This window comes from Amphiura filiformis, chromosome 5 (assembly GCF_039555335.1).
Source record: "Amphiura filiformis chromosome 5, Afil_fr2py, whole genome shotgun sequence".
Lineage (NCBI taxonomy): Eukaryota > Metazoa > Echinodermata > Ophiuroidea > Amphilepidida > Amphiuridae > Amphiura > Amphiura filiformis.
The window spans coordinates 71,972,138-71,995,553 of NC_092632.1; the positions used below are offsets into that span (position 1 = coordinate 71,972,138).

General features: G+C 37.6%; 11 non-coding genes across 11 annotated transcripts; all 11 read right to left on the reverse strand.

Moving 5' to 3' along the window:
• Positions 1-1,272: 1,272 nt before the first annotated feature.
• On the reverse strand, positions 1,273-1,344 carry Trnaq-cug (transfer RNA glutamine (anticodon CUG)). The gene has a single exon. It is a non-coding gene; the product is annotated as a tRNA-Gln (tRNA).
• Positions 1,345-4,063: 2,719 nt separating this feature from the next.
• Trnaq-cug (transfer RNA glutamine (anticodon CUG)) lies at positions 4,064-4,135 on the reverse strand. The gene has a single exon. It is a non-coding gene; the product is annotated as a tRNA-Gln (tRNA).
• A 93-nt stretch (positions 4,136-4,228) lies between these two features.
• On the reverse strand, positions 4,229-4,300 carry Trnaq-cug (transfer RNA glutamine (anticodon CUG)). The gene has a single exon. It is a non-coding gene; the product is annotated as a tRNA-Gln (tRNA).
• A 92-nt stretch (positions 4,301-4,392) lies between these two features.
• On the reverse strand, positions 4,393-4,464 carry Trnaq-cug (transfer RNA glutamine (anticodon CUG)). The gene has a single exon. It is a non-coding gene; the product is annotated as a tRNA-Gln (tRNA).
• Positions 4,465-10,366: 5,902 nt separating this feature from the next.
• Positions 10,367-10,438, reverse strand: Trnaq-cug (transfer RNA glutamine (anticodon CUG)). Its single transcript has one exon. It is a non-coding gene; the product is annotated as a tRNA-Gln (tRNA).
• A 91-nt stretch (positions 10,439-10,529) lies between these two features.
• Positions 10,530-10,601, reverse strand: Trnaq-cug (transfer RNA glutamine (anticodon CUG)). Its single transcript has one exon. It is a non-coding gene; the product is annotated as a tRNA-Gln (tRNA).
• Positions 10,602-10,855: 254 nt separating this feature from the next.
• Trnaq-cug (transfer RNA glutamine (anticodon CUG)) lies at positions 10,856-10,927 on the reverse strand. Its single transcript has one exon. It is a non-coding gene; the product is annotated as a tRNA-Gln (tRNA).
• A 92-nt stretch (positions 10,928-11,019) lies between these two features.
• On the reverse strand, positions 11,020-11,091 carry Trnaq-cug (transfer RNA glutamine (anticodon CUG)). The gene has a single exon. It is a non-coding gene; the product is annotated as a tRNA-Gln (tRNA).
• A 90-nt stretch (positions 11,092-11,181) lies between these two features.
• On the reverse strand, positions 11,182-11,253 carry Trnaq-cug (transfer RNA glutamine (anticodon CUG)). The gene has a single exon. It is a non-coding gene; the product is annotated as a tRNA-Gln (tRNA).
• Positions 11,254-12,394: 1,141 nt separating this feature from the next.
• Trnaq-cug (transfer RNA glutamine (anticodon CUG)) lies at positions 12,395-12,466 on the reverse strand. The gene has a single exon. It is a non-coding gene; the product is annotated as a tRNA-Gln (tRNA).
• A 93-nt stretch (positions 12,467-12,559) lies between these two features.
• On the reverse strand, positions 12,560-12,631 carry Trnaq-cug (transfer RNA glutamine (anticodon CUG)). Its single transcript has one exon. It is a non-coding gene; the product is annotated as a tRNA-Gln (tRNA).
• Between the last annotated feature and the right edge of the window lie 10,785 nt (positions 12,632-23,416).

Below are 23,416 nucleotides of genomic sequence, written 5' to 3' on the forward strand. Positions count from 1 at the left end.
CAGAAATTACTTGTATGCAATATTTGGATCAAACTACTTCTATATCAAACTATTTTTCGAAATAAAGACCTGAAAAATTGAATTTCACAGCTATGGCATATACTGTGCATTTCTATGGTGGCTCAACTTGCCCCCGGGACTGGCTCAACTTACCCCAACGGGTTTGGGTCCTGCTTTATTTATTTGAGCGTAGTGAAAGTAAATGTAAAAAGTGGATCAACTTACCCCACTCTCCCCTACTTGGTGCAAATATTGCCAATCAAGATTAGTCAAAGTATGAACGTTTACCTTGATCAGTTTATCAAACAAAATAATGGACGTAAAAAATACCAGAACTTTTCGTCATGCAGCAAACATTCGTTAGAAGGTGAAAATTAATTGAAATAGATTGAATAACGAATACTTGTTGAACGAATATGCTACATCGAATTATTTAAAGTATATTATAACCCTTAAGGGATCTGGAATGAGGGTTTTGAGCGTTTCGACAGTATTTTTTGTGGGACATGAGAGCACATCAGATATATCGAATTGCATTCTGAATACGAAGAATGTCTTTCTGATATCAAATAATTGTCATTTTTTTTTTTTTTTGATATAATACAAATGTTATGACAAATTATTAAAATTTGATATTTTTCACATTTTTGTTATATAACAGTCCTCGAAGTAAATTTTATAAATCTAATGACATATTCTTAAAGTGTATGTAGCTGGGAGGAAAAGCCGACGATCAATTTAAAATTTTGACCTTTCATATTGAAGATATGAATTTTTTTCCCAAAAAGACCTATTTTTTGGTGTTTTGGGGAAAAAATCCATATCTTCAATACGAAAGGTCAAAATTGTCAATTGATCGTCGGCTTTTCATCAAACTTACATACACTTTAAGAATATATCATTCGATTTATAAAATTTACTTCAGTATTGTTAAATATCAAAAATATCAATTTTAATCATTTGCCATAAAATGTGTATTACATTGCGAATTTCAAAAATCAAAATTATTTGATATCAGAAGGACATTCTTCGTATTCAGAATGCAATTCGATATGATTGATGTGCTCTAATGTCCCACAATAAATACTGTACAAACGTTCATACCCCATCCCTTAAACTGGCTCCCCGAAAAATTCAAGTGGTCAAGTGGATCATTCTTACACAATCCCTTCTTTTTAGTGCGAAAATTATTTCGTATTTTTTTATTTGGTGCGATAGTAGTTATTTTATATCTAACTAATATTTTGGGGAAAAAAGAAACAAGAAAAAAGCAGGTCCCACCGAGATTCGAACTCGGATCGCGAGATTCAGAGTCTCGAGTGCTAACCATTACACCATGGGACCAGTTATTTTGTACGCTAATCAGTTAGTTATTCATAGGCCTACATTGATAATACATTAACCCGTTGCTCGCGGTGTTGTGTGTGAGCAAGGATGGGATGTTCTCATTTTCTCAATATTTGCACAAAGTATTGCAGAAAGTTGTAATTGTACATAGTAAATTGTACGTTCATTTGTGTCTCGCTTTTAAGGGGGTTACTATACACCCCTGCCCAATGTTGTGCCTATTTTTGCATTTTTCTCAAAAATTATAGCTCATTGGTGACAAGTAAGATATGTACCGGGCAAGGACTACAACTACTGCACTGGAAATTTTATTTCAGCACAGACAGTTGTGGAGTTACGGTAAAAAATGATGGAAAACCAATATTTGATCAATAAATCAATAACTACTTGCCTTGAGTTGCTGCATTTTCAGTGCAGTAGTTGTAGTCCTTGCTCCTATAATATACATATCTTACTTGTCACCAATGCGCTATAATTTTTGAGAAAAATGCAAAAATATGCACAAAATTGGCCAGGGGTGTAGTACCTCCTTAAGGTTATACGATGTATTGTTGGTCGAAGCAGCAGAAAAAAAGTAGTTCACAGCATCTTGCGAATAGTGGTGAACTTTAGCAAAAATTGCATTGCTCAATTCATAGCGAGCGTGTAGAAGAATTCAAATATCACAGATATACTTTTGTAGGTCCTGTGGTTATTGAGTTATGTTATAAAGAGGGCTGAAACAACAGCAATTAATTGTAAAACGTACATAACTCATTAACAACAATAAATTAAGCAAGTTTTCAAGGTATATGATTTGTAGAATGAACTTTTGCAAAACACCATAGTGTTATTTTTCAATAATATATTGATTCAGATAATGAAAATTTTTTTTTTGGGCTGCTTCGACCAACAATACCTCGTATAACCTTAAGGATTGAGTTCAACTCCCATTTCAACCAATGCTTGATAATACCATGAGTTGTTAGGATAGACCCTCTAGATCACTGCTAAAAAAATCCTAATTTTTAGGTAAAATGACATGATTTTGGTTGTACGGGAGTCAACATTTCAACTTACTCCGATTTAGGCAAAAACGGTGGCAAATTGCTCATCTTGATATAAGAATCAAGAAACGGTATAGAACTTACCTTCTAAACTGTTTACTTTACTTGTTATGTGTAATTGAAATCAGAAATCAACAGTGGCCTATGGCCACCTGATGGCCTTTGACTTTGTTTGCACTCTATCTCAGTAAGTAAACACAGTAGATAGGCAAAACTATTTCATCGGATTTCCAGACAATTAAATGTGGGGTTCCACAAGGTAGCTTATTGGGTCCCCTACTGTACCTATGAAATGATGTGCTCCGTTCACAGTAAGCTGTTGTTATATGCCTACGACAGTGTTTATCTTAGTGTTTATCGACAGTGTTTATCTGACAAAGATCCCAGTGTTGTTTTCCATTAACTCAGCAAAGATCTTCAATCTTGTATAATCATTAGCTCATTGATAATCAACTGTCCCTGCATGTTGGTGGGACAGGGTTTACCTTATTTGGCTCTCATGTGAAATTTGTGTGCTGCTCTCATAAACATGTCAAAAAAAGTAACTAACCCCCCTTAAACAATAGCCATTATTCAAAAAATTGCGCATTTTGACACCTCATTTGATACGATAGCACAGAAAACAATAAAACACCGGTCAATTTAATGTAGTGAGGTCCAGATTTGAAAGTTGCACTTAAATACAAATTTTTACAATACAAAAACACTCAGATATCATCACACAGATTTCCTTCCATTACACTGAATGCAAAATCAATAGAATTTACTGCAACTTTCAAATCTTGGGCTACATTGATTTAAATGTACGCTGTGACGTCAATATTTAGTCAATTGCTACAATAAAATAATGCAATAAATTCTGCTTCCAACGCATTTTACAGATTTGTAATACAATCACCCGTTTTTGAATAATGGTCATTCTTTAAGGGGGTCAGTTTTTTTTTTTTGAGATGTTTATATGTCATCAGTTATCCTATATTGTTCTATTACTTTTTTCATCCATTACTTTTCCGTCCATATTATTTTGTGTTTTATTATACATAAAATTTTTAATGTAATTACTCTGATTTTTGTACAGAACTATTTGCACAGCGGTAATTGTAAATTGTACTCTTTTTAAAACAAGCACAACATTTTGATAGCAAAAGGTAATTTTTGGGGTTGCTCGAGAAGTCTAACCAAGAATTTGCTCACCGATAACTTCACATAAGATCGCCAATGGACAGGCTGCCATCCCTGAAAGAACGTTTCTGCAGCCGGTTAACCGCCGTACCAAACATCATCACAGCAAAGCTAACCAACGACCAACCGGAACCAAAGACTGCTGGGTACATTCCTATTTTCCAAAAACAATAAAGGACTGGAATCAACTCCCCAACGAAATCATAACCATCGAGTCAACTAAGCAATTCAAGAAAGAAGTCACAAATCACTACTACAGGGTGTATCAAAATGATTGGTACCCATAAGTTTCCACTGATTATGGACAAGACTGCCACATCGAAATGCAACATAGGAGCTACCATATTTATAGATGAATGTTATGCAAGGTTTTGAAGCTCTATATCTGGGGCATTTCAAGAGGATCCGATGTTGCAAGCTAGAGTTCTCGAGTAAATTTTGGGTAAAAAAAATCTTACTAAAGAAGAGAACAAAAACAGAGAAATAACAGGTCCCACCGAGATTCGAACTCGGATCGCGAGATTCAGAGTCTCGAGTGCTAACCGTTACACCATGGCACCTCTTGATTTTAACTGAGATCAATTGGGTTGTTCTACATAATTATTTTGAGTAAAATATTTAGAAAAGAAAAAAAAAGAAAAAGAAAAGACATCAGGTCCCACCGAGATTTGAACTCGGATCGCGAGATTCAGAGTCTCGAGTGCTAACCATTACACCATGGGACCACTTGAATTAAACTGAGATCAATTGGGTTGTTCTACATAATTAGTTTGAGTAAAATATTTAGAAAATAAAAAAATATATAAAAAAAGATAGTAGGTCCCACCGAGATTCGAACTCGGATCGCGAGATTCAGAGTCTCGAGTGCTAACCATTACACCATGGGACCACTTGAATTAAACTGAGATCAATTGGGTTGTTCTACATAATTAGTTTGAGTAAAATATTTAGAAAATAAAAAAAATAAAAAAAAAGATAGTAGGTCCCACCGAGATTCGAACTCGGATCGCGAGATTCAGAGTCTCGAGTGCTAGAGGAAGGTGCGATGATGGCTTATAGCAGAATTAGCGCTATTATGCTAAAAATGCTATTAGCATTTAATTAGTATGCTATCTCTATGCATTATAGTGCTAATAGCAACGCTAATGAAAAATCCGTTAAAACTGCTATTACCAAACCACTTTTAGCGTTTTAGCAGTTATTAGTGCCTCATTTGCAAATATGTCAATAGCGCTAATAGCAATTAATAGCACGTCATATGCAATTGTGCTAAATCTTAAAAGTTTGTAAGTCTAGGGAAAGCGTGCTATTAGCGCTAATAGCGCTATTAGCGCTAATAGCAAATAATAGCACGTCATATGCAATTGTGCTAAATCTAAAAAGATTTTAAGTCTGGAGACAGCGTGCTATTAGCGCTAATAGCGCTATTAGCGCTAATAGCAAATAATAGCACGTCATATGCAATTGTGCTAAATCTAAAAGATTCTAAGTCTAGGGAAAGCGTGCTATTAGCGCTAATAGCGCTATTAGCGCTAATAGCAATTAATAGCACGTCATATGCAATTGTGCTAAATCTAAAATTATTCTAAGTCTAGAGACAGCGTGCTATTAGCGCTAATAGCGCTATTAGCGCTAATAGCAAATAATAGCACGTCATATGCAATTGTGCTAAATCTAAAAAGATTCTAAGTCTAGGGAAAGCGTGCTATTAGCGCTAATAGCGCTATTAGCGCGAATAGCAATTAATAGCACGTCATATGCAATTTTGCTAAATCCAAAAAGATTCTTAGTCTAGGGACAGTGTGCTATTAGCGCTAATAGCGCTATTAGCGCTAATAGCAAATAATAGCACGTCATATGCAATTGTGCTAAATCTAAAAAGATTGTAAGTCTAGGGAAAGCGTGCTATTAGCGCTAATAGCGCTATTAGCGCTAATAGCAAATAATAGCACGTCATATGCAATGTGCTAAATCTAAAAAGATTCTAAGTCTAGGGAAAGCGTGCCATTAGCACTAATAGCGCTATTAGCGCTAATAGCAATTAATAGCACGTCATATGCAATTGTGCTTAATCTAAAAATATCCTAAGTCTAGAGACAGCGTGCTATTAGCGCTATTAGCGCTAATAGCAAATAATAGCACGTCATATGCAATTGTGCTAAATCTAAAAATATTCTAAGTCTAGAGACAGCGTGCTATTAGCGCTAATAGCGCTATTAGGGCTAATAGCAAATAATAGCACGTCATATGCAATTGTGCTAAATCTAAAAAGATTCTAAGTCTAGGGAAAGCGTGCTATTAGCGCTATTAGCGCTAATAGCAAATAATAGCACGTCATATGCAATTGTGCTAAATTTAAAAAGATTCTAAGTCTAGGGAAAGCGTGCTATTAGCGCTAATAGCGCTATTAGCGCTAATAGCAATTAATAGCACGTCATATGCAATTGTGCTAAATCTAAAAATATTCTAAGTCTAGAGACAGCGTGCTATTAGCGCTAATAGCGCTATTAGCGCTAATAGCAAATAACAGCACGTCATATGCAATTGTGCTCAATCTAAAAAGATTGTAAGTCTAGGGAAAGCGTGCTATTAGCGCTAATAGCGCTATTAGCGCTAATAGCAAATAATAGCACGTCAAATGCAATTGTGCTAAATCTAAAAAGATCATAAGTCTAGGGAAAGCGTGCTATTAGTGGTCAGTGGTCACACTAGCTTTCTTGCCCTGCGGGCCCTTTAATATTGGAACTCACTTGGAGTGTTTAGTTGTCGTATGGGAGTCACCGGCCTCGGGAATGCCGGCTCTGCGGCCTTGATGTTTGTTGTTGATGGTGGGGACAGCGGTCACACTAGCTTTGTTGCCCTGCGGGGCCCTTTTATATTGGAACTCACTTGGAGTGTTTAGTTGTCGTATGGGGGACACCGGCCTCGGGCCTGGCGGCCCTGCGGCCTTGATGTTTGTTGCTGATGGCGGGGACAGCGGTCATACTAAGTTTCTTACCCTGCGGGGCCCTTTTATATTTGAAGTCACTTGGAGTGTTTAGTTGTCGTATGGGAGTCTCCAGCCTCGGCCCTGCCGGACCTGCGGCCTTAATATTTTTGTTGATGGTGGGGTCAGCGGTCACACTAGCTTTCTTGCCCTGCAGGGGCCCTTTTTATATTGGAACTCACTTGGAGTGTTTAGTTGTCGTATGGGAGTCACCGGCCTCGGGCCTGCCGGCTCTGCGGCCTTGATATTTGTTGTTGATGGTGGGGACAGCGGTCACACTAGCTTTGTTGCCATGCAGGGGCCCTTTTATATTGGAACTCACTTGGAGTGTTTAGTTGTCGTATGGAGTCACCGGCCTCAGGCCTGCCGGCCCTGCGGCCTTGATGTTTGTTGCTGATGGCGGGGACAGCGGTTATACTAAGTTTCCTGCCCTGCGGGTCCCTTTTATATTTGAAGTCACTTGGAGTATTTAGTTGTCGTATGGGAGTCTCCGGCCTCGGGCCTGCCGGTCCTGCGGCCTTGATGTTTTTTGTTGATGGTGGGGACAGGGGTCACACTAGCTTTGTTGCCCTGTTGATGGTGGCTCTAATATTATTGTTGATGGTGGGGACAGCGGTCACACTAGCTTTCTTGCCCTGCAGGGCCCTTTTTTTATATTGGAACTCACTTGGAGTGTTTAGTTGTCGTATGGAGTCACCGGCCTCAGGCCTGCCGGCCCTGCGGCCTTGATGTTTGTTGCTCATGGCGGGGACAGCGGTCATACTAAGTTTCCTGCCCTGCGGGGCCCTTTTATATTTGAAGTCACTTGGAGTATTTAGTTGTCGTATGGGAGTCACCGGCCTCGAGCCTGTCGGCCCTGCGGCCTTCATGTTTTTGTTGATGGTGGGGACAGGGGTCACACTAGCTTTGTTGCCCTGCGGGGCCCTTTTATATTGGAACTCACTTGGAGTGTTTAGTTGTCGTATGGGTCACCGGCCTCAGGCCTGCCGGCCCTGCGGCCTTGATGTTTTTGTTGATGTTGGGGACAGCTGTCACACTAAATTTCTTGACCTGCGGGGCCCTTTGATATTGGAACTCACTTGGAGTGTTTAGTTGTCGTATGGGAGTCACCGGCCGCGAGCCTGTCGGCCCTGCGGCCTTGATGTTATTTGTTGATGTTGGGGACAGCAGTCACACTAAGTTTCTTGCCCTGTGGGGCCTACTTATATTGGAACTCACTTGGAATGTGAAGTTGTCGTATGGGAGTCTGCGGCCTCGGGCCTCCTGGCCCTGCGGCCTTGATGTTTCTTGTTGATGGTGGGGACAGCGGTCACACTAGCTTTGTTGCCCTGCGGGGCCCTTTTATATTAGAACTCACTTGGAGTGTTTAGTTGTCGTATGGGAGTCACCGGCCTCAGGGCCTGCCGGCCCTGCGGCCTTGATGTTTTTTGCTGATGGTGGGGACAGCGGTCACACTAAATTTCTTGCCCTGCGGGGCCCTTTTATATTGGAACTTACTTGGAGTGTTTAGTTGTCGTATGGGAGTCACCGGCCTCAGGCCTGCCGGTCCTGCGGCCTTGATGTTTTTTGTTGACGGTAGGGACAGCGGTGACACAAGCTTTCTTACTCTGCGGGCCCTTTTATATTGGAACTCACTTGGAGTGTTTAGTTGTCGTATGGGAGTCACCGGCCTCGGGCCTATCGGCCCTGCGGCCTTGATGTTTTTTGTTGATGTTGGGGACAGCAGTCACACTAAGTTTCTTGCCCGGTGGGGCCTATTTATATTGGAACTCACTTGGAGTGTTGGAGTTGTCGTATGGGAGTCTGCGGCCTCGGGCCTACTGGCCCTGCGGCCTTGATGTTTTTTGTTGATGGTGGGGACAGTGGTCACACTAGTTTTGTTTCCCTGCGGGGCCCTTTTATATTGGAACTCACTTAGAGTGTTTAGTTGTCGTATGGGAGTCTCCGGCCTCTGGCCTGCCGGCCCTGCGGCCTTGCAAACGATACACTAATGAGCGCTAATATCGCTATTAGCACACACTACGCTATTAGCGCTAATAGAGATAATAGCGTCTACCATTTGCAGAAAGTGAACAATTTGGCACATAATACAATGAGTTGTAAAATGGTTATTAGCATACCTGTCTCTATTAGCTCTAATAGCGCTAATAGCATGCCTTACGCTATTAGCGCTAATAGCACATCTCACACTAATGAGTGCTATTAGCGCTAGCACCTACCATCCGTAGAAAATGGTCAATTTTAAAATTTGCAAACGATACACTAATGAGCGCTAATATCGCTATTAGCACACACTACGCTATTAGCGCTAATAGCGCTAGTAGCACACCTTACGCTATTAGCGGTAATAGCGCACCTCGCGCTAATGAGTGCTATTAGCGCTAATAGCGTCTACCATTCGCAGAAAATGAACAATTTGGCACATAATACAATGAGTCATAATATCGTTATTAGCATATCTGTCGGTATTAGCGCTAATAGCGCTAATAGCATACCTTACGCTATTAGCGCTAATGGCGCATCTCATGCTAATGAGTGCTATTAGCGCTATTAGCGCTAATAGCGCTAATAGCACCTACCATCCGTAGAAAATATAATATCGTTATTAGCATACCTGTCGGTATTAGCGCTAATAGCACGCCTTAGGCTATTAGCGCTAATAGCACATCTCACGCTAATGAGTGCTATTAGCGCTATTAGCGCTAATAGCGCTAATAGCACCTACCATCCGTAGAAAATGGTCAATTTTAAAATTTGCAAACGATACACTAATGAGCGCTAATATCGTTATTAGCACACACTACGCTATTAGCACTAATAGCGCTAGTAGCACACCTTACGTTATTAGCGCTAATAGCGCACCTCGTGCTAATGAGTGCTATTAGTGCTATTAGCGCTAATAGCGTCTACCATTCGCAGAAAATAAACAATTCGGCACATAATACAATGAGTTATAATATCGTTATTAGCATACATGTTGGTATTAGCGCTAATAGCATGACTTACGCTATTAGCGCTAATAGCGCATCTCATGCTAATGAGTGCTATTAGCGCTATTAGCGCTAATAGCGCTAATAGCACCTACCATCCGTAGAAAATATAATATCGTTATTAGCATACCTGTCGCTATTAGCGCTAATAGCGCTAATACCATGCCTTACGCAATTAGCGCTAATAGCGCATCTGATGCTAATGAGTGCTATTAGCGCTATTAGCACTAATAGCGCTAATAACACGCATTACGCTATTAGCGCTAATAGCGCATCTCACGCTAATGAGTGCTATTAGCACTATTAGTGCTAATAGCGTAGTAGCAAACCTTACGCTATTGAGAGCATTTTTTTTTTTTTGCAAGTGACATGCTAATGAGTGCTAATAGCGTTAGTGATGAAAATAGCACGACTCACGCTAATAGCGCTAATAGCACGCATTACGCTAATGGCCGCTATTAACGATATTAGCGCTAATATCACTTACCTGGCCGAGAACAGTTTTAGCACTTTTGGTAATAGCACGCAATTGGTTCACCACAATTAGCACGAAATAGCAGAGGTTTGCTATTATCACGCTATCGGCGATATTAGCGCTATTAACGTGGAAATAACAGAAAATTGCAAATACCGCGCAATTTGCAATTTTGCTAGTGAGCAGCGCTAACGCGCTAAATAACCATCATCGCACCTTTATCGAGTGCTAACCATTACACCATGGGACCAGCTGAGTTAAACTGAGATCAATTGGGTTTTTCTGCATCATTATTTTGAGTAAAATATTTAGAAAATAAAAAAAAATTAAAAATGATAGTAGGTCCCACCGAGATTCGAACTCGGATCGCGAGATTCAGAGTCTCGAGTGCTAACCATTACACCATGGGACCAGCTGAGTTAAACTGAGATCAATTGGGTTTTTCTGCATAATTATTTTGAGTAAAATATTTAGAAAATAAAAAAAAATTAAAAAAAGATAGTAGGTTCCACCGAGATTCGAACTCGGATCGCGAGATTCAGAGTCTCGAGTGCTAACCATTACACCATGGGACCACTTGAATTAAACTGAGATCAATTGGGTTGTTCTACATAATTATTTTGAGTAAAATATTTAGAAAAGACAAAAAATTGAAAAAAACAACATCAGGTCCCACCGAGATTTGAGCTCGGATCGCGAGATTCAGAGTCTCGAGTGCTAACCATACACCATGGGACTACCTGAGTTAAACTGAGATTAATTGGGTTTTTCTGCATAATTATTTTGAGTAAAATATTTAGAAAAGAAAAAAATGAAAGAAAAAGATAGTAGGTCCCACCGAGATTTGAACTCGGATCGCGAGATTCAGAGTCTCGAGTGCTAACCATTACACCATGGGACCACCTGCGTTAAACTGACATCAATTAGGTTGTTGTACATAATTATTTTGCGTAAAAAAATTTGAAATGAAAAAATGAAAAAAGAAAACATAACAGGTCCCACTGAGATTCGAACTCGGATCGAGAGATTCAGAGTCTCGAGTGCTAACCATTACACCATGGGACCACCTGAGTTAACTGAAATCAATTGGGTTGTTGTACATAATTATTTTGAGTAAAATATTTAGAAAAGAAAAAAATGAAAGAAAAAGATAGTAGGTCCCACCGAGATTCGAACTCGGATCGCGAGATTCAGAGTCTCGAGTGCTAACCATTACACCATGGGACCAGTTATTTACAACTACGACCAATTATGCATTGATAATACATTGCTCAAAAATAACTTCTTGTGCTTAAACCATCTAATGTGGAAATTTACCAAACGTGTTGAGAAAATTGCTCAACGGAATTTGAAATAAATTATTAAGCAGTGCAATTTAGCTAATAATTACATACTGGGGCAATTTTTCCAGGGATTTGCCAAATTGGCCTAAAGTTTCAAGTTCTTCTTCAAATACGAGTGACATTTTTACATTATTCTGGAACTTGATATGTCACCCACAAACATTGGTAAAAGTGGTAAATATATATCGTTTGAGGTGTGATTATCATTATGTCACGCTCTTCCTTTATCGCAGAAAGAGTTCAAACTTCAAGTTCAGATTTTGTAAGATTATATAAGCTTAATGGCATTGCAGAAAGTAGCAATTCTACTATGTACAGGGTCCTGTTACATACTATGTATTCAATGGTATTGCAAAAAGTGGTAAAACTTCATTACTTGGATTGTTGTCATCAGATTGTATACAATGACAAAATGTTATGTAACCGTTCTGGGTGTTGTTTTTCGTCATTAAATTGCAGGAAGTTGTAAACTCGTATCGGTTTTTTTTTTTTGGGGGGGGGGTAACATTTGCACATTGGTATTGCAGAAGGATTACTTAAAAGATTAAAATTGAATCTAAGGCCGTATAAATTAATGTCTTGGTTCTCGCTAGAGGATTTTCATGTTAAATGAGGGCGGGAGAGGTTTTTTCCTTCAATGTAAAATTATCATTGTTAGTAGTTTTCGGTCTTTTCCAACAGTGCTCGAGGAAGGGAGGATACATTTTTTTTTTTCAAATGTGAGATTCTGAGGGGATAACCCGTCTGAAGTACCTCAAATATACTTGAAAGTGTTTCTTGTTCTCTAATAAATACTTGAAAGTGATTCTTGTTCTCTAATAAACTTATTTATATGCATAAAGTTTCTTAAAGCATTCCAAAGTCTTACATTTTTGTAAAATCTATTTTAAAAATACCTGACAAATTCCAGAAATTGAGGTGGGCGGGGACGAGGGGATGCGTATTTAAATGAAATCAATTGGGTTGTTGTACATAATTATTTTGAGTAAAATATTTAGAAAAGAAAAAAAGAAAAAAAAGACATCAGGTCCCACCGAGATTTGAACTCGGATCGCGAGATTCAGAGTCTCGAGTGCTAACCATTACACCATCGGACCACTTGAATTAAACTGAGATCAATTGGGTTGTTATACATAATTATTTTGAGTAAAATATTTAGAAAAAAAAAAAAAAAAAAAAAAAAAGATAGTAGGTCCCACCGAGATTCGAACTCGGATCGCGAGATTCAGAGTCTCGAGTGCTAACCATTACACCATGGGACCAGTTTATTGCAAAAACTATCAATTGTGCATTGAAAATACATTGCTCAAAAATAACTTCTTGTGCTTAAACCGTCTAATTGTATATGGAAATTTACCAAACGTGTTGAGAAAATTGCTCAACGGAATTTGAAATAAATTGTTAATTACATACTGGGCCAATTTTTCCAGGGATTTGCCAAATTGGCCTACAGTTTCAAGTTTTTCTTCAAATACGAGTGACATTTCTACATTATTCTGGAACTTGATATGTCACCCACAAACATTGGCAAAAGTGGTAAATGTATATCGCTTGAGGTGTGTTTATCATTATGTCACGCTCATCCTTTATCGCAGAAAGAGTTAAAACTTCAAGTTCAGATTTTTGTAAGATTATATAAGCTTAATGGCATTGCAGAACGTAGTAATTCTACACTGCACAGGGTCCTGTTACATACTATGTATTCAATGGTATTGCAAAAAGTGGTAAAACTTCATTACTTGGATTGTTGTCATCAGATTGTATGTATACAATGACAAAATTATGTAACCGTTCTGGGTGTTGTTTTCGTCATAAATTGCAGGAAGTTGTAAACTCGTATCGGTTGGGGTTTTTTTTGGGGGGGGGTAACATTTGCACATTGGTATTGCAGAAGGATTACTTAAAATATTCAAATTGAATCTAAGGCCGTATAAATTAATGTCTTGGTTCTCGCCAGAGGATTTTCATGAATTAATGAGGGCGGGAGAGGTTTTTCCTTCAATGTAAAATTATCATTGTTAGTAGTTTTCGGTCTTTTCCAACAGTGCTCGAGGAAGGGAGGAGACACTATTTTTTTCAAATGTGAGATTCTGAGGGGATAAACCGTCTGAAGTACCTCAACTATACTTGAAAGTGATCCTTGTTCTCTAATAAACTTATTTATATATGTATAAAATTTTCTTAAAGCATTTAAATTCTTACATTTAAAAATAAAAATCTGTCAACTTCCAGAAATTAAGGTGTGGGAGGGAACGAGAACCAACAGATTAGTTTTTGCGGGATAATTTTCCCTCATAAGAATTTCATGATAGATAATCTTCGAGATCTAGAGAGTGGTGCGCAATTATAGTGATGTTACAGAAAGTGGAAAAACATTAGTACTTAGATTTTTGTCACATATGCATGCGTACATTGTCATAGGACAAAATGGTAAGTTGATTTTAAGGGGGTACTAATACACCCCTGTGGTAAATTTGTGACTATTTTTTGCATTTTCTCAAAAATAATAACACACTGGTAACAAAAGTTATGTATATTATTGGGGCAAGGAATCCAATTACTACACTGAAATTTCAGTGACTCAAGACAAGCAGTTCGGTATATATGATAGAAAATGAGGTACATCCTAGCGGTACCTTATTTCTTATCATATATCACGAACCGCTTGTCTTGGGTCACTGAAATTCCAGTGTAGTAATTGGATTCCTTGCCCCAATAATATACATAACTTTTGTTACCAGTGTGTTATTAGTTGTTGAGAAAAATGCAAAAATAGACACAAATTTATTGAGGGGTGTAGTACCCCCTTAAGGGTGTTGTTTTGTGTCAACTTTTTTTTCGGATTGCACAAAGATGCAATACTCTGTCGCTTTGGTGTTTCTTGGGTTACCCAGTGGTATTGCAGGAAGTGGAAAGACAACATTGCTTTCATTCTTGCTAGATAATAGTTGTACATTGATTAATGCAGAAAGCAGTGGCGTAGCCAGTGGGCAAGGGGGCAGCTGCTCCCCTGTGAAAAGTCTTGCCCCCCCCCCCTTTGGCCCCCCTGTGGGATGGTGGCCGCCCCGACATTTAAGACTTTTTTGTGTTTCTGACCAAATTGACATTATATTTTGCCTTTTAACCTAAAAAGTGCCAATTTTTGCGCGCTTCGCGCCAATTTAGTCCCTTTTTGTACCATATTTCACCAGTTTAGCTTCAATATGACAAATTTGTCTGATTAACAGATTTTGTCGCCAACATGACGCAGTAATTGTAAGTCAAACATATTTGAAAGAGGCATCATCTGGATCAAAAAAATACAAAAAAAGATAGTTAGTATCGGTATACACGTGATAAAACATATGATTATTGACAATACAAAATTGTACATCACTGACTCTATAATTCACTTGGCCAATTTAATGTACAAAGGACCTACTGCACATGCAAGTCAAAAAGAAACCTTTATCAAATTAATTTATCACTAAAACGTGCCTCTCGTCACTATTCCACCAACACTCCTTAGTTTGCCCAGTAATCTGCGTCAAGTCAAGTCAAATCCCGCTTTAACCCTATTTGCACGATATACAAGACAAGCTATTCACATTTTGCACTGCTAAGTGAGTGACGGTAAAAACGTAGATTCAAGATTACAAATAATTTGGTTGTGTAAGTCTTGAACGCCTCGTGATTAATGAGCGAATGATTTGATGTATTACAACTAAATATCAATCTACTTGGGAGTAAAAATAATCACTGTCGGTACAACAAGGCTAATATTTGTTCTTGCTTGTAATTTGATTGTAGTAATTACATGGAAAGCGCGTGGCACTACTAGAATGCGCATTTCATTGATGTACTCAGTGTGTAACAATAAGATTTTCAGTAACCTTTCTGTTCCAAGAGGCTCATTTGAACATGAATATAGTACTCTAATATGCCTTCATCTTACATCTTTTGCACTAGGAATAATCTTTTTTAAAAAGCATTATTGCGTACCGGTCATTATTTGATTATACAGGGTTTACAAGTTCCAAGTCCCCCCAAGACATCCCTCCAAGCTCCCTCCCCCACCCCTCTCCAAAATGCTAAAAGATATTGGTAACGCCTATTTTGCCTGGTCCAAATTAGTCAGAGGGGTGCGTTTGGTTACAATGTGCTATTCCATTTAAAATCCATACTCCCCCTGTGGAAGATTTTGGAAATATCTTCCATAGTGGGAGTATGAATTTCAAATGGAATGAACATATTAGGCAGCTCCATTTGAATTTCATATACACTCTCTAAGAAAGAATCAACCCGAATCTTCCATTGAGGGAGGGTGAGTTTCAAATGGAGCTGTTTAATATGTTCATTCTATTTGAAAATCATACTCCCCATGTACGTGGAAGATATTTCCAAAATCTTCAACAGGGGTAGTGTAGATTTCAAATGGAATAGCTCAATGGCTCGTTATGTGTAAGTTAAGATGCAGTTTTGAAAGTTGCACTTTTGTCCATTAAACTCTCACAATCTAAAGCTTAGAATATTCTGCACACTTTGTGAGAGTTGAATGGACGTAAGTGCAACTTTCAAAACCAATTTAAATTGACTCAACAGACAAGAAACAAGGACACACGAAAACTGCATCATGTCTTATATAATTAGCCATTGTGACTGAACACAACAATGGTAACATTGTAAATTGAACTAGTAGTGTAAAACAAAATGAGCTACCAATAACTTCGTAAATATTTTTATCTTGTCAATAACTTTTAGATTCATTTTAAAAAGTCTAAAGAGGGATTTAGAACTTTTGAACCCTTTATCATGTTTATCTACTAAATTGCAACATGCCATATCAATCTTTTACATTTCTTGATGTGAAACACTTTAAATTTACGATGGTTAGTTTAGTATAATGAAAATAAAGAATTACTTTTTATTCTATCGTGGATTTTATGTTTTTGATTAAATAAAATACAAATTTGCCATTTGCATCGCAGTGTCACAACACTGATCAAATGAATTATGAACAATGTTCATTGAACATGCTATCTACTGAGTATAGACAGCACTTATCAAATGAACTGTGAACATGCTATCTACTGTAGACAGCACTTATCAAATGAATAATGAACATGCTATCTACTGTAGATAGCACTTATCACATGAATTGAGAACATGCTATCTACTGTAGATAACGCTTATAAATGAATTGTGAACATGCTATCTGGGTGTCTGGTCTGTTTTTAGGCTGCTCTCTTTACTCTTCTGATCGTCATTTTATATTATGCCTTTTTATACAATGTTTTATAACATGTTTTATATTTGTGTGTGTGTTTATACTTATGTCTTGCGTGCCACCATCAACATGGGGCACTGATCTAGACTTGTATATTTTTGTTTTCCTTTTTAATGAATAAAAGTGATGTAAGATTGATTGTAGATAGCACGTATCAAATTAATTGTGTGTTTTGTCGCCATTATGCAGAATCCTTCTACAGTATGGTACTTGAAAGATTCCAGCAATGTGGTTGATTGTCAGAATATCTCTTTGCATGCATGGTTCTTCGTAGAAGCGGAAATGCTTCTTGAGGCCACTTAAAAAAACTAAAACTGCCAAAAGAAAATTTAGAAAATGTTTGCACTAGTCCTTTTTAAAACCATTTGAAGGGAAGGATCTGGAACCATATTTTGGAAAAGTGTACGAAAAAAAATGCTGAACCTTTATTTCTAAGAAGTAGGCCTAAGTATAGCTCCGTCCCGATTTTAGTGGGTATTTTTTCAATTGATAGAAACAAAATACAATTTGAAAATACAGACACTTTAAACAAAATATGATACTTTGACAGTATTTCAACCGTTTATGACACTCAAGTAAGGATAGCATGGTTTACTGGTGTTACCATCTCTTTACACACTAAATGCCAATAACAATTGTTTCGTTCTTCTTACTGCACACAACTTGTGTGCCAATGTTTGTTATAACCAACTCCAGAGCAGAGCAAACATTTTAAACAGCTCCCGCTTTCACCAACCTTCCGACTCGTGTCAAATTCGTCATTTTCGCTCAACTTTTACCCGAGCTGGTATATCCAGATATTTGTAGAGACCTAATGTACCAACACCCAACCCTTACGTGAACCGTTTCAAGTTGCATCATGTCTGACAATAGTGTTGTTACTGTAAAGTCCCAAAATTCAAAAAAAAGGAAAATCCTCTTTATTAACCCAAATAACAGTTCATATTTCCCATGTTATTTTAGATGAACATCTTATACGGTGAAATGGATGGATTGATGAGAAAAAAGAAAACGGATGGCTGTTTCTTGATGGCGTCACATAGCGCCATAACGGTCTTCCTTAGGGGACTGGTGAAAATTTCAAGTGCCCAGACTACGACTCGGTGTAAAAACAACTTAGCTAAGACGGGCTCTATGAGATAACACTACACAAAGGAAATCGCTACCGCTTTCTCCGCGCGATGCTCTTCTTGTTTTAGAACGAGTAATAACACTTCTCTATCGCTTGCTTTATGGATCACTCTTCTAAAGTGGGCGCCGCTTTGGAGCCCATGTTTCGGAATGTCTTAAACTTGTTTGTCTTTGCGCTAATTCACTTCAACGATATGTTTAATAGCTAAATGGCATGCATAATTTGGCAAATTCATATACGTTTCAGCAGTCGATCCATTTGCCTTGAAAATATAGAGATATGGTATTGTATGAATAATATTTCTCAAACTGAAGAAAACTGTTCTTGGTAATCTTTCAATTTGGTAATGATTAATTTATACATTTGTGAACTCTTAATTGACACATTTCATCAAAATGACTCATTACTATCTGTAAAGTAAATAAAATCCGTGTATATATCTGTTCAATTCTACTTAAGTACCAATTAAGATAAATAAACCACTTAGTACTAAGTTTTGATCAAAAATGATGACACTATATGTAATAACTATCTTCTTCAAGTAAAGTACTCAAAGCTTTTTCCCCAATCACAAAACGTTCCCCTATATACAAGAACACAAAAACTATACACTTACGACATTTCGTCGACCTAGTAAACTTGATAGTTTTTAACCTTAATCAGGCAGTCTTATATTTCTTAAATTCCAATAACAGGGATAAGAAACCCAATTCTTTACAAGTCTCTCTTTACACTGCCAAAATATTAGTCCTTCAATTGTTTTCCTTAACAGAACTCTGTGTAATCACAATGCAAATGCAGCCCTGATAATGATTTATTATTTCTGTGAATTCATTCTCATAAATGTAGTATAAATGAAGTTCAGGATACGAGTCCATTAATCGGCCAAACCAATTTCAACATTTTATGAATCCGGAAAAGCAGCGGGAAACTTGACTTAAGTTCGGTTTCATTATGCAATCGCAGAGGTTGTTTTTCTTTTCCGTTGTCAATTGCGGTTGCTACGCCAATATCTATATCTCAGAAACCAAATGTATTTCAACTGTTATTAAGCTATAATACATTTTATTACTTCTACACTTTTCTACACTTTTCTTTGTGAGAAATCATATAAGAGCCCCTCCGGATAGGTGTCCTATTTATTACCTAATTTCAAAATAAGAATCAAATATATCAAGCCACTTGTGGTCGTCCGACCGAACAAGCAGTTCGCAGACGATTTGTAAAAAAAAGGCGCGAACTGCGAGACGAAGTGTTCAGGAAATTAGCAGATGCTTCAGGAAATTGGTGAACCCGGCCACTAACCAAGTATGAGCGCCAGTAGATTATAAACTAAATTGATGGAGGTGATCTATGTCACTAGATTTGGTTGTACATTGAATCTTGATCTTGCTATAGGGAGAATTAGATAGTATTGAAATACAGTCACAGGTGAAAACTGTTGACAACTTCGTAGGTAAAGTTACGTAGACATACACGCAATTGATACAGTAATATAAATACACCGCGTGTTTGGACTAATGTAGCGCGACGTTCTGGCGATATTACTTTGATGTCCTTTCGTTACCGACTAAAATAACTGCTGATTTGAAACTGATTTCCCAGTGTACTTTAAGATATCATTTTAGTGTTTTCTTTTCTTTAAATACGTGTTATGGAGGATTTGATGTACCGAGAGGGGGTTGAGAACGGCGGATATTAGTACGTTGTTACATGGAATCGCATGGTAACACGGCAAAGCTGAACAGTCAATTGAAAGTCAAAAAGGACAGTGAACATGGAAGAAGAAAAATAGGGAAGTAATAATGATAACATGGATAAGGAGTACAAATAAGGAGGATAACAAATTGAGGACGGCGGAATAAGGGCAGTAATTTCTACTGAAAAAAAGGGAACGAGTCATGAATAGTAGGCATATAATGGTCCCTGAAGAACGGTGCATGAAAGCACTATTCGCTAAGACGTGACGTAAGGCTACCACCCGGGGGCTACCATAGCAATTTTGACTATATTGCCCTGCACTACAACGTTCACACGGTACCTATGCATTGAACCATATTATGCTGATCATTCGCACCGGTAAGATTAGTATCTTTGAAAAGACCAGTATTGTATTCAATCTATGATTGCAAACATGAGTGCAACCTGCTTGTAGTGCCGTGCGATATAGTGTTTAAACCTATTGCTATGGTAGTTAGTCCTATTACATTATTACTTCTACGGCGAATACGGTAGTCTATGATGAAAGCATGAAAGTGAAATTATGAGATAAAAAGAGAAGAGCTGAAGAGCAAAAACATGGGTGCCAGGAAAAGAGGGAAATCGAAAGGGGAATGAAAGGGGGGAAGAGGGGGAGAAAGGGGGAGATGGAAAGGAGGGGAGGGATGTAGAGAGAAAAAAACGGAATGTGAAAGAGAAAAATATATAATATATAAGAAGTATAGAGCGAAAGACATTGAGGGAGAGCATATTTTACACAGTAATAGGGAAACTAAGAGAATAATAAAGGGCGGGAAAAAGTAACGACAGATAGAAGAGGGAAGGAGGAAGGAAAGAAAGTAGAGAGGGAGAAGAAAGGGAGAATTCAAAGGAAAGAGGAAACTGTCTATACAAAAAGGAATCAATTTTTACGCCAAAAAAAAGCCTTACTAAGATAAACAGAAATGGTAAGTTCAAATTCTCACCTGTTTAAAAACAGAAAATTTACTTTTGTTTGTGTCTGATATTAATTAGCGGGATTCAAACCATACCACCACAAATAATCAACTGTAGAGACGTTTGTCTGAAACACTTGTCTAATAGATGGTGGCAATTTCCATTCATTATTGGCAAATATATAATATCAAATGCTTTAAGTGATAACTATACCTATTACATATCTTTGTACAAAATAATAGACATATCTGTCTAGCGTGCGTTACTTGTTATCTCCAATCTGTCGGAAAATCATTTTCATTATTTCATCAAAACCGATACATAACGGAAATAGTCGTCGCCAACTATATTCTTATTTTCTCGCTCGCATGTTTTCCGCAAAAAAGAACTCACTATTATATCCAGTGGTATTGATTCTTTTTACTCTTATTATTCTCATGAAACTGATGAAATTGACTCAACTGATATCAACGACAGGCGTGATGTGTCCGACAGGAAAGTCGTATTGATTCGACGATCTACCGAATCTGTGTCACCAAATTGGGACAACAATAACCTTTTGTTCATATGACATTCTTACACTAGTCATATATATCTTTTGATATTGCAAAAATATTATGTCACTTACGTATAAGAGAACCCCGTTTTGTAAAGCCTATATCGATGGTGATATTACACAGGATGACAGGCCTGGTATTATCAGTTGATAAATAAAATGGTCATATTTTAAGAATTGTTCAAAATATGGCTATGTTATAAATCTGCTATGACGTACATAATAAGACGAGAGATGAAACAGGGACGACGAGTGCTCCAAATAGATTAAGATTCAACCTTTTCCATATATTTTTTTATCAGGTGAAATGATTTGCTCTGCTTGTTGCTGATTATAGAGTTTTTTATTTTTTTCAAATATTTTATGTGCAACTGTCATAAAAACATAGATGTTTCGAGAACACATGCGGTCGTGTGTCTTGAGCTCGCCACCAAAAAAAGGTGGCGACGTTACATTTTGCCAAAGTCGACTCAAAACAGATGATGATATCTCTGTCAAGCAAGAAGGTATTGTCATGCCTGTGGTCTCATTTTATAGCTAAATAAAATGCACTTTCAACCCTGTAAAAAGAAATACTTGAACCTTTTAATACTGACAATGTGCTTCGTAGAATTCAGAATGGGCAGGGTGGCGGTGGTGGGGGATGTGGTGGTGGGGAATGTGGTACACACAAACTCTATGGGATTGGTATTTTTAGTACGTAATTTGCTTCTGTAAAGGCTGTAAATTGGATTTGGACTCTATTTAGCATCTAAAACACTCATGGCCTTACAGCTAAACAATTCTACTAATTGTTTTTAATAATTTATGATTGGTTTAGTCTAGAAAATACAAACCCGTTGTCATATTAAACACTGTAGTAAGTAATGCAGATGTCTTCAAAATCTATAAGTTACTGTAAAATTTTAATTACTTATCCTATCACAGTCAAAGTATAGATTTTCTGAAGGGAAATTTGACGAGGAATCTAAATATGGACATATTTTTTCTGTATGGGTTAGGGGGAAAATGTTTAGGTTCAAAATATGTTGAATTGTAAAAAAAAACTAACATACTTTGGGACACCCTATATTCCTAGATTACCAAACATCTGTGATTTTGGTTTCTTCCAAAGTCAGTTGGCTCTCCATATCCTCTAACCAAATGAATGTTGTTTACTTCCACTTTATTACTGTAAGTTGGTAATAAGCAATGCATTGTGTGACCCATTTTTTATCAAAATCTTTTTTATTCCACCCTGTATAACTTGCAGGTCACCCTGTATAATGAGTTGAAATGTATATATTTGAATTGCTTATGCCTTCAGCTTTCCAAAAATGTATACTTTTGCTAGTTTAGGGTTGATGATTGTCGAGATAATCTAATTAGAAACCCGGTCGGTGTAAAAATTCATAATATTTGTCATGTAACGCTAAGGGTGGCGAGTTCAGGACACACGGCCATGCCTAAACCCACATTAGCACACAGTAATCTTTATTATAGTAGAAGAAATGCACAGGACAATCTTTAACGAAGTAGAAGCATCCTTCTTAAGAGCCATGCATAGGACAATCTTTAACGAAGTAGAGGCATCCTTCTTATAAGAGTACTGCATAGGACAATCTTTAACGAAGTAGAAGCATCCTTCTTAAGAGCCATGCATATGACAATCTTTAACGAAGTAGAAGCATCCTTCTTATAAGAGCCATGCATAGTACAATCTTTAACGAAGTAGAAGCATCATTCTTAAGAGCCATGCATATAGGACAATCTTTAACGAAGTAGAAGCGTCCTTCTTATAAGAGCCATGTATTAGACAATCATTAACGAAGTAGAAGCATCCTTCTTATAAGAGCCATGCATAGGACAATCTTTAACGAAGTAGAAGCATCCTTCTTATAAGAGCCATGCATAGGACAATCTTTAACGAAGTAGAAGCGTCCTTCTTATAAGAGCCATGTATTAGACACTCATTAACGAAGTAGAAGCATCCTTCTTATAAGAGCCATGCATAGGACAATCTTTAACGAAGTAGAAGCATCCTTCTTATAAGAGCCATGCATAGGACAATATTTAACGAAGTAGAAGCATCCTTCTTATAAGAGCCATGCATAGGACAATCTTTGACGAAGTAGAAGCATACTTCTTAAGAGCCATGCATAGGACAATCTTTAACGAAGTAGAAGCATCCTTCTTAAGAGCCATGCATAGGACAATCTTTAACGAAGTAGAAGCATCCTTCTTATAAGAGCCATGCATAGGACAATTTTTAACGAAGTAGAAGCATCCTTCTTAAGAGCCATACATAGGACAATCTTTACCGAAGTAGAAGCATCCTTCTTATAAAAGCCATGCATAGGACAATCTTTAGCGAAGTAGAAGCATCCTTCTTAAGAGACATGCATAGGACAATCTTTAACGAAGTAGAAGCATCCTTCTTAAGAGCCATGCACAGGACA